This window comes from Pinus tabuliformis, chromosome 4_2, assembly GCF_031772625.1.
Source record: "Pinus tabuliformis cultivar Carrire ecotype Pingquan chromosome 4_2, CPIR1, whole genome shotgun sequence".
NCBI classification, from domain to species: domain Eukaryota; kingdom Viridiplantae; phylum Streptophyta; class Pinopsida; order Pinales; family Pinaceae; genus Pinus; species Pinus tabuliformis.
Window position 1 is genome coordinate 1154438275 of NC_142304.1, and position 8632 is coordinate 1154446906.

At 41.3% G+C, this 8632-nt stretch overlaps 1 pseudogene; it reads right to left on the minus strand.

Moving 5' to 3' along the window:
- Positions 1–3131: 3131 nt before the first annotated feature.
- On the minus strand, positions 3132–3811 carry LOC149173768 (homeobox-leucine zipper protein ATHB-8 pseudogene; annotated as a pseudogene).
- Between the last annotated feature and the right edge of the window lie 4821 nt (positions 3812–8632).

Consider the following 8632-nt stretch of genomic DNA (forward strand, 5'->3'; position numbering starts at 1 on the left):
CTTTGCATGGATGTGAATTGCAAGTGTGAATGATGGAACGTGCAGCGACAGAGGATGAAAAGGCGATGTACGAGACCATGCTCAAAATTTACCAGAGGGTGGAAATAATGTATGAAACTCTAGAGAAAGAGACAAAGGAAAAGGAGCAATTGCAGCTTCAGTTGCAAGCCACGCAAGAGGCCCTGGAAGAACTGAAGCACAGCAACCAAAATCTTCAAATAGAGAATGCTGAATTGAAGATGCGTCTACATGAAGAGAAAGGGAAGAAACATATTTTGTTACGACAAATGAAAGCAAAGGATGAGGCCTTGGAAAAGTTGCAGCGTGACCCATGTGAGGTAAAAAGTAGTTCTCCATCTTCATGAATGTTTCCTGATGATGATTTTGTTGCTTTTGAAAAATATACCACAGGAATTGACTCCAAGCTATTGAAGAGAATGGGGTATGAAGGAAAAGGCTTGGGAGTTAATGGTCAAGGCACTGCAAATCCCATCAAAGTGGAGGAATTACCCCGTCAAATAGGACTTGGTTATGTTAGAAAGGAAGTTGGGTAATGTGCCGAGACATCTAGCGAACCACCAACAATAGATGATGAGAAGCCCTCATCAGTTTTTCCCAAATTGACAGAGGAGGTAAAAGATGTTGATTTCCTTTCAGTTTCATCTTCACATAGTGTGATTTCTATTGGAGATGCGGAGATCCCAATTATAGGGACAAAAATGAGTCTCCTTACCAGGACAAGGCACGAGGAGGAAAAAGAACTTGGTGTTAATAACCAAGGAATAACTCAATCTTTGGAAATTGTGCATAAACATTGATTTGCAGGCTTGATATAACTGAGGGAGAATGCTCGAAGGTGTCAGATTCTTCCAAGACATCATTAAAATCGTCGAGGAAAGAGAATGATGGGAACACATCCCCATCATCCCATGGCAGTGTCCATTGTAGGGAAAGAGATGAGGCAAGCTCTCATCGCCATACTTACACCAGAGACAACAAGGAAAGGTATAACCACTCTTGACATTCGAATGTTCATTTCAATTATAATCATGTTGTTAATGATGAACATAAAACATGGAATCAAAAAACATGTACCTTTTGTGGATTACATAACCATACATTTTCTAAGTGTTGGAAAAGAATGGCAGCACACAAAAGGATGAAGCGTGAAAACCCTCTCAACAGTAGGTTAAATAGTTATGGAGAAAGATGATGTATTGCAGTCATTGCGACAGAAGTGGCCATCAAAGAGCCACTTGTTGGAGGCTCCATCTACAACAACGCCTTAAAAACAAATTGTCGATGCATGAATCAGGTGAAACAGTTGTTTGAGAAGGAAAACCGCCACACCACAAGGAGGTGACCCATTCACCTTGATAAGTGAAAAATGGTTTCTAGACATGTTAGCATTTCATGGTCGTGCTTTTGTAAATCATTTGTTGCATTTTCAAATGTAAGAGTGATGATGTGTCTTCCATCATTTGTTCAACAACAATGATGTCTGATCTTATTTTGAGTTTCATGATAAATTGTGAAAGTGATGTCGTGTTTCCATCACTTATCAAAACAAAAATAGTGTTTGGCCTTATCTTTGTAAATCATGTGTTGCAGTGTTGATGTGTTTTCCATCACTTGTTGGAGCAACAATGATGTTGTTAGGGTCCCACCCTGTTGGACACCTAATCCTAAGTGGGTTAGTGTGGAATTCGAATGGAGAAAAGCAGTCCAAGAGACCTTGGGATCTGAATCCCAAGAGTCACATATTGTACTATAAATGTATATCTGACGTTAATAAAAAATGAACTCACTGATTTATCTTTCCTAGTCATTGCTATCCATGTGTGTTTAACATGGTATCAGAGCAGGCGTATTCCTGCCCTGCATAATTAATTTGAGCCATTTGTTTTATGGCCTTTCTATGCAGTTTATTTTTGCCATGAAATTCATGAATATTTTCTCATGAGGTCTGCTAAATTTCAGCTGCACTCTGTTTATACTGCTGCTGGTGTCTGTTGTCCATAAAATTTGCTGCCCCTCTGTCTGACTGTTCAGATCTCCAACTGTCATAAACGTTTCAAAAAGGGCGCTTTTTGCACCTGCGCCTCCATTGATTATTCTGTGCTCAGATCTGAAAGAATATGCCTTTTCCTTATTCTAGCACTGCCTCATAAACGATGTACGTTAAATTTCTTCATGAATAGCGATGGTTCATGAATGAAAAATGAATCTGCGTGGCACTGGCCTGACATGCTGATGAGGGTTGGTTGAACGCTGCTGTATATTAAATCATAGCAGTGTCGTTTCCAGTTTTAGCGCTGAGACTGACATGCCACCATCGATGAAGGTCCAGCTCCTGGTATGCCAATGGTATGCTTATGATTCAAGTTTGAATACGTTATGAAGTTAAATGCTCCTATTGAATGCGTTATGAATTGATATTGAATGGTATGCATAACGCTGTCCAGTGGAATCATCGTTTGGTTCATTGAATGGTCTATTGAACGTTGAATGGGCTCTGCGTTTTTTGGTATACACCGGTTTTGTATATGGTATTGAACTGACTTCTGGTATATGCGTTTGAATGAGTTTGGTAACGCTGTCGAATGGTATCAACATTTTAACGCTGCCCATTGGCCCTGTCATTTTAACTGAGCGTATAGATTTCTGGGCACATTCTTGTCATAACTGAGTACATTCCTCGCTGGAGATGTCAATTATATTGTCAATCTCTCTATATCTTCTACTAGATGAATCAACGACTTGAAAGCGTTCAACCACTATGATGCATTTCACTTGCTTCCAAGCCTGTTTCTTCGGACGGGAATTGAACGAACCCTTTGGAAATGAGAGCAGGATTGAATTGATTGTATAACAATTATTGTAAAAGAGTATTACAGATATATATTGAAGAATGTTTGTGGCGTGTTAAATTCTTTGGATTGCGGATTGCTTGTTCTACACGTTCGTTGTACAGTCCCATGTATTTAACATTAGATGCCCATTTTTCAAGGTTGTCTCATTGGATGGGGAAACTTGAAAGTAGACAAATTCTGTGCAAACCTGATACCACCATAACCGAGAGCTAGTCACATCGTTGCTATCAGCTTCAATAGTTGTTTTTTTTTCAGGAACTATTGACCGAACAGTTTGCTTGGAGATGAATTGACGAGAATAGTTACATCCTCCATTCCATCGTTACCCATCAAAGACCATCCATCATCTGTGAAGCCATTAACTGCCTCATTGAAACCCTTGCACAATCTCTGGCTAAATGTCCGTAATGCAGCGGGTTGTCTTCCCCAGCCAAGGACCACATCAGAAGATACCTCTTGTGCTATTTGACGCAAATGGCGTAAGGCCGACATCGTAACCTTTTGCGCAAGTACAGTGGATGATTCATACAGTGGACGTAACACTTCAGGAACACTCCATGGCTCCAAATCCATATGGTCAACAATATGAATTAGAGAACCTCCACCTTCATATGGCCGAATCAAATATCCACTGGGTTGCATTTCTGATCTAACAAACTGCTGCACCGCGGGCATGCTGGGACCTCCCTGAGTTCCACTCAAGGATCACTCGCAAACCACAAGACTACCATCTTCCAATACAGAAGTGTATCTAAGAGTCCAGAAATCTCGGGCAGAAGCTAAAGTAGTTGGCGCATACATCTGCATGTATAAAAGCTCAATTGTTCCTCCATTTCCAGTTGAGAAAGCAGTAAGAACATCCACACTTCGGCAATCCCGAAGCCAAGATGTGCGATCTTTGAGAATCTCTGCAACCTTTGTAGGGTCTATACCAACAAAAGAACTTGTCGTCAGCATTAACCATGTACAGCTTGTTTCATTTGTAAGTGTTCCCTGAAATATTTTATGAACCCAGCTGAGAACAGATGCGCCTGGCCCGGTTTCTTGTTTATACCAATGTACACATTGCCCAATTATTTATATGTAAGTTTGTGTCTCAAAGGGTAATTGACTGTTGATATCTCATAAGTTGGAGTTGGAGGAGCCAAAATTTTGGTGTATATATTTACATGCGCTTCAGATTGTTCAGGACTCCTGCATTATTGATTGGCCTGGCACTAAGGAAATATTGTTCTATGCAGACTGGTCTTGATTAGGATTTCTTATTGAAAAATTCTTTCATTGGTTATACAGAGTTTTGGCTATTTAGGTGATAAAAGATAGCAGCAGAACCAGGATAATCAGCAAGAAGGCCCTTGCCTCAGAGGAGACTGCAGGAGCTGGCATCAGAGAAGGGAAAACTATTCTTGTCTCAGAGCCTGACTCGAATACAAAGAAGGCTTGTTGCTAATGCCTGAAAATACGACATTAGAGCTCAATCTCATTTTATTATTTGTTTGAGGAGCAATGAACATGACATCTACATATTTAAGGACGGTGAAAATATTTGTTATTTATACGGCAACAGAAGTAACAATTTGCAGAGTCCACCTATATTAAACAATAAAGTTTGAATTTACCATAGCGCATTGAATTTTATGTGGGGCATTGGATATCAAAGTCTTTTTAAAGATTTTTGGTGGCATTTATCATATTATATTGAAGACAAAGCGACCGAGAGCTTGCCACAGGAAGAATTTGTTTTCTGTTCTGGAAGATCATCATTTTCACACCACAGCAAGCCATTTGTAGTTTATGAGATTATGTACAACTCTTTCTCTAGCGATCTGTAATCCCACAATTGCAGCTGCTCCACATGCTATCATCAATAGTTACAAGAATGTATTAGTAGTAGCTATTGAAGTTGACTATTCTTTTCCATTGGCCGAGAAAGTGAAGGAGTATTTGAAAAATCCAATTCAATTTAAAGTTGCTGCTTGTTCAATTTACTTGTTCCTATTGTGCAGTTTGGGCATAAATTTATGTGCAACAAACAAATTTGTTTTTCTCAACAGATTCTAATGAGAAGATTGCTGGGGTGATTGTCTGCTATTTGTTGCAAGCATTGTGATTATTTAGGGTACATTTTCACTCCAAAACAAGTTTCTAGTGGTGCATTTCTATTGAGAAAAATGGCTACAATTACTGAAGTATTAGAGTTCATGAAAACTCTTATACAATCCACTGTTGATGACACATTAAAAATCAGCATAGGATCTCTCTCTGAAATTCAGACTTGTCTACAAAATGCACAGGAAAAGATTGATTTTTTGCAGCTTGAATCACAGCTACAGCAAGAAGAGCTACATCAAAATAGACATCATTCTGAACCTGTTTTTGTTCAGAACGTTGAGACAACCACCCATCAGCAGCATGTTAATAATGTTACAGTTCATTCAAATAAAGCAGCAGTTGTATATACAGATGTAGAAACTCAGTCTGCACTTCCCAAGCCCATCATCAGACCTTGGGAACAACTTGTCCACAACAAGCACAGAACTAGTCTTGGATATGACAAGGACTTGTCCTTTCATATTCCAGACTATGCCAAGCCCATTCAGTTTCAGAGTGCTAGATTCATTTATGACAGTTCACCTACTCCTCATGACAATTCAACTTCAGCTGTTCCAGACTTTGCCACTCTTCCACAGCAACAGCAGCAGCAGCAACAACAACAACAGATTGTGAAATGCCAACACTGTGACCGAGTTGGCCATTTGAAAGATCATTGTTTTGATCTTCATCCATGTAAGCACTGTCATAAAACCAGTCATTCTTCACACAGATGCTTCAGAAACAAACGTCCTGCAAGAACAAAGATTCATCTTGGATGGATCGCTTCTTGGCAATGGGCATCAACAGCCAAGAAGATATTCCAAACACATGTCAGAACTTGTTCCAGAGTATTGAACAGTCTTGCAGTTGAGTTTTCTCCATCTTCTCACCTTGTATCTGACAGGGGGGGAAATGATGGTCATCTACAAGCTTAAAAGTCACATCAAGCGAGCTTGAGCCACAACCTGCCACACCAGTTTTAGAGTTGCAGCCAGAGACAAAGATGCCTGTGAACAGATTGAGAACACTTCCTCTAGCAGAAGACACCAGCTTCTTGCCAGTTTTGGAAGAGTTCCAGGAATTGCATTAAGCATTCCAGAGTTGTTGGTTATCCTTAAACCATCACAGGTTGAGACTTCCCTTTTCAGGTTGAAGTTTTACCTTTTATGCCAGGTGAGGCCTCCCTTTCATGGTTGAAGGTTTCCCTCTTCAAAACAATAGGAGCACTTCCTCTAGCAGAAGACTCCAGCTTCTTGCCAATTTTGGAAGAGTTTCGGGAACTGCACTAAGCATTCCAGTGTTGGTGGTCATCCTTAAACCACCGCCCTTTATACCAACATTTCATAGAGCACATTCAGCCTAGTGCTGCCATGCATTTTTTGCACATGCTGTATTACAGCTCTCTTCTTGGACTCATACATAACCCTTCGGATTAAGGGGGGCAATGTTGGACACCTAATCCTAAGTGGGTTAGTGTGGAATTCGAATGGACAAAAGCAGTCCAAGAGACCTTGGGATCTGAATCCCAAGAGTCACATATTGTACTATAAATGTATATCTGATGTTAATAAAAAATGAACTCACTGATTTATCTTTCCTAGTCATTGCTATCCATGTGTGTTTAACACACCCTAACCCCCTTATTTATGTCTTGGGATCACGTCATAGTCAAGAGTCACTAAAGCCCATATTAATATTTGTAAGTGGTTAACCCGCAATTAATGACGGGACCACAATTAGTTGCAAATGGGCGGAAGTATTAGATAGATGGTAAATAGGCCGTAGTATTAGGTAGATGGTATTAATAAAACCCACGATATTGGCTCGTGGTATTGCATGTATGAGTCATATATAAAGGATAGAGACTCCCTGCGAGGAGCATTGTGTCTTGTTTTGTAATCGAGCTCTGCTCTATTGGAGGTTGCCCCCTCGAAGAGGCCTGTGAACATTTCTGTCTGAATAATAAAATCATTGCTATTCTGTGTTCTGGGTATATTTTCTTCGCATATTTTGTGTTCTCGGTTTCTTTTCTTCGCTTGGGTATTGATTTGCAGGTTAAGAGCATAACAAGTGGTATCAGAGCACTTTCCAGGGCTCGGTGGGATCTCCAAATTTTAGCAAATTTTTTTTTGGCTAGAGACGTGTTCCGGCATCTTTAAACCATGGGATCTGTCGTTAAGCACATAAACCTGCGGATTTGGGGAGGCATGCACGCAGGAAATACAAGAGGTGGTCACGTCTGTTGGACTCACTTGTAACCCCTGTGGGTACCCCTTCGAGTAGTAGCGCATTAGACAGAACCGCGCACGGACTGTCTTCCACCTACCCTCTGGGTATATAGGAAACCCCCTAGCTCCCTTGAAACCTCGCCATAGATAAAACTTTGGCCGTCTTGTTGCTACAGTACACCGAGAACAGCACTCGGAGAGATTACTCGCCCGTACGATAGGGTAGTCGGGTTGTACGGCTAAGGGTACGGTCGATCCTCCTTAGTTAGAGCCCTGAAACATTGGGCCGAGTACTACTGTCAGACCCTTATGTATATTGCGATCTGTAGCACCTGACACTCCCCAAGACCATAGTTCCCTTTCTATCGGGGGATCACACATCATCTATTCCAGATCAGCAGCAGCAGTTGTTCCACCATTCAGATCTCTCAGATCCACTAGATCGGATATTCCAGATCAGCAGCAGCAGTTGTTCCACCATTCAGATCTCTCAGATCCACCAGATCAGCAGCAACAGTTGTTCCACCATTTAGATATCTCAGATCCACCAGATCGGAGTAGTTGCGAAGGGTTCCTGTACCTGGATATGATTTTCGCAGGACTTTTGGCAGCATTGACAGTTTGAGGATTTGGCAACTGCAGTATTGATCAGGAAGGAGTAAAACTCCGTTAGGAGTTTTCCGAAGTGCTTATTTGTGACCTAGCCCATCAGCATCAGGACAACGAGCTGAGCACGGTGGTACCATTCAATTTCTTAGAAAAAAAATTTTGGCGGTCCCAAATTTTCATCAAGTTGGTGTATGGCAGAAACTAGAGATCAAGCAATGGCCAATGAAAGACTAGACAAACTTGAAACAGATATGAACGAGCTCAAAGATTCGCTTAATGACCTATCGAGCATGGTACGACAAGCACTCGCTAAGGGCAAGGAGCCAGCTCTTGAGGTACCCTATAATGACCATATACACCATGAGGGTGAGTCTAGCCACTCTCCTCACGTCTGGCACACCCATCCACCACCTCCTAAGTTGGATAGTCAGCGACCTCCCAAGTTGGATATACAGAAATTTTATGGTTCTAACCCGTCTGCATGGCTAGCACAAATGGAACAATATTTCAAATTGAATCATCTCCAAGATGATTGGACAAAGATTGGAGTGGGGACCATGTACTTGGACAATGAACGATGGCAATGGGCAGAATGGCATCAACGTCGCAATGCACCTTTTTCGAGTTGGGCCCAATTTTCCAAAGCTCTTCGAGATCGCTTTGAACAGGGAGACTCCTTTTTGGGCCGTCTCACTAAGCTCTGACAGACGGGTACAGTGGATGAATGTATCACCGCTTTTGAAGCCTTGGCCTTCCACACTGACCATCTCTCAGATGAGTTCTACACGGAATGTTTTATCAGTGGTCTTAAAGAAGCCATCAAAGCTC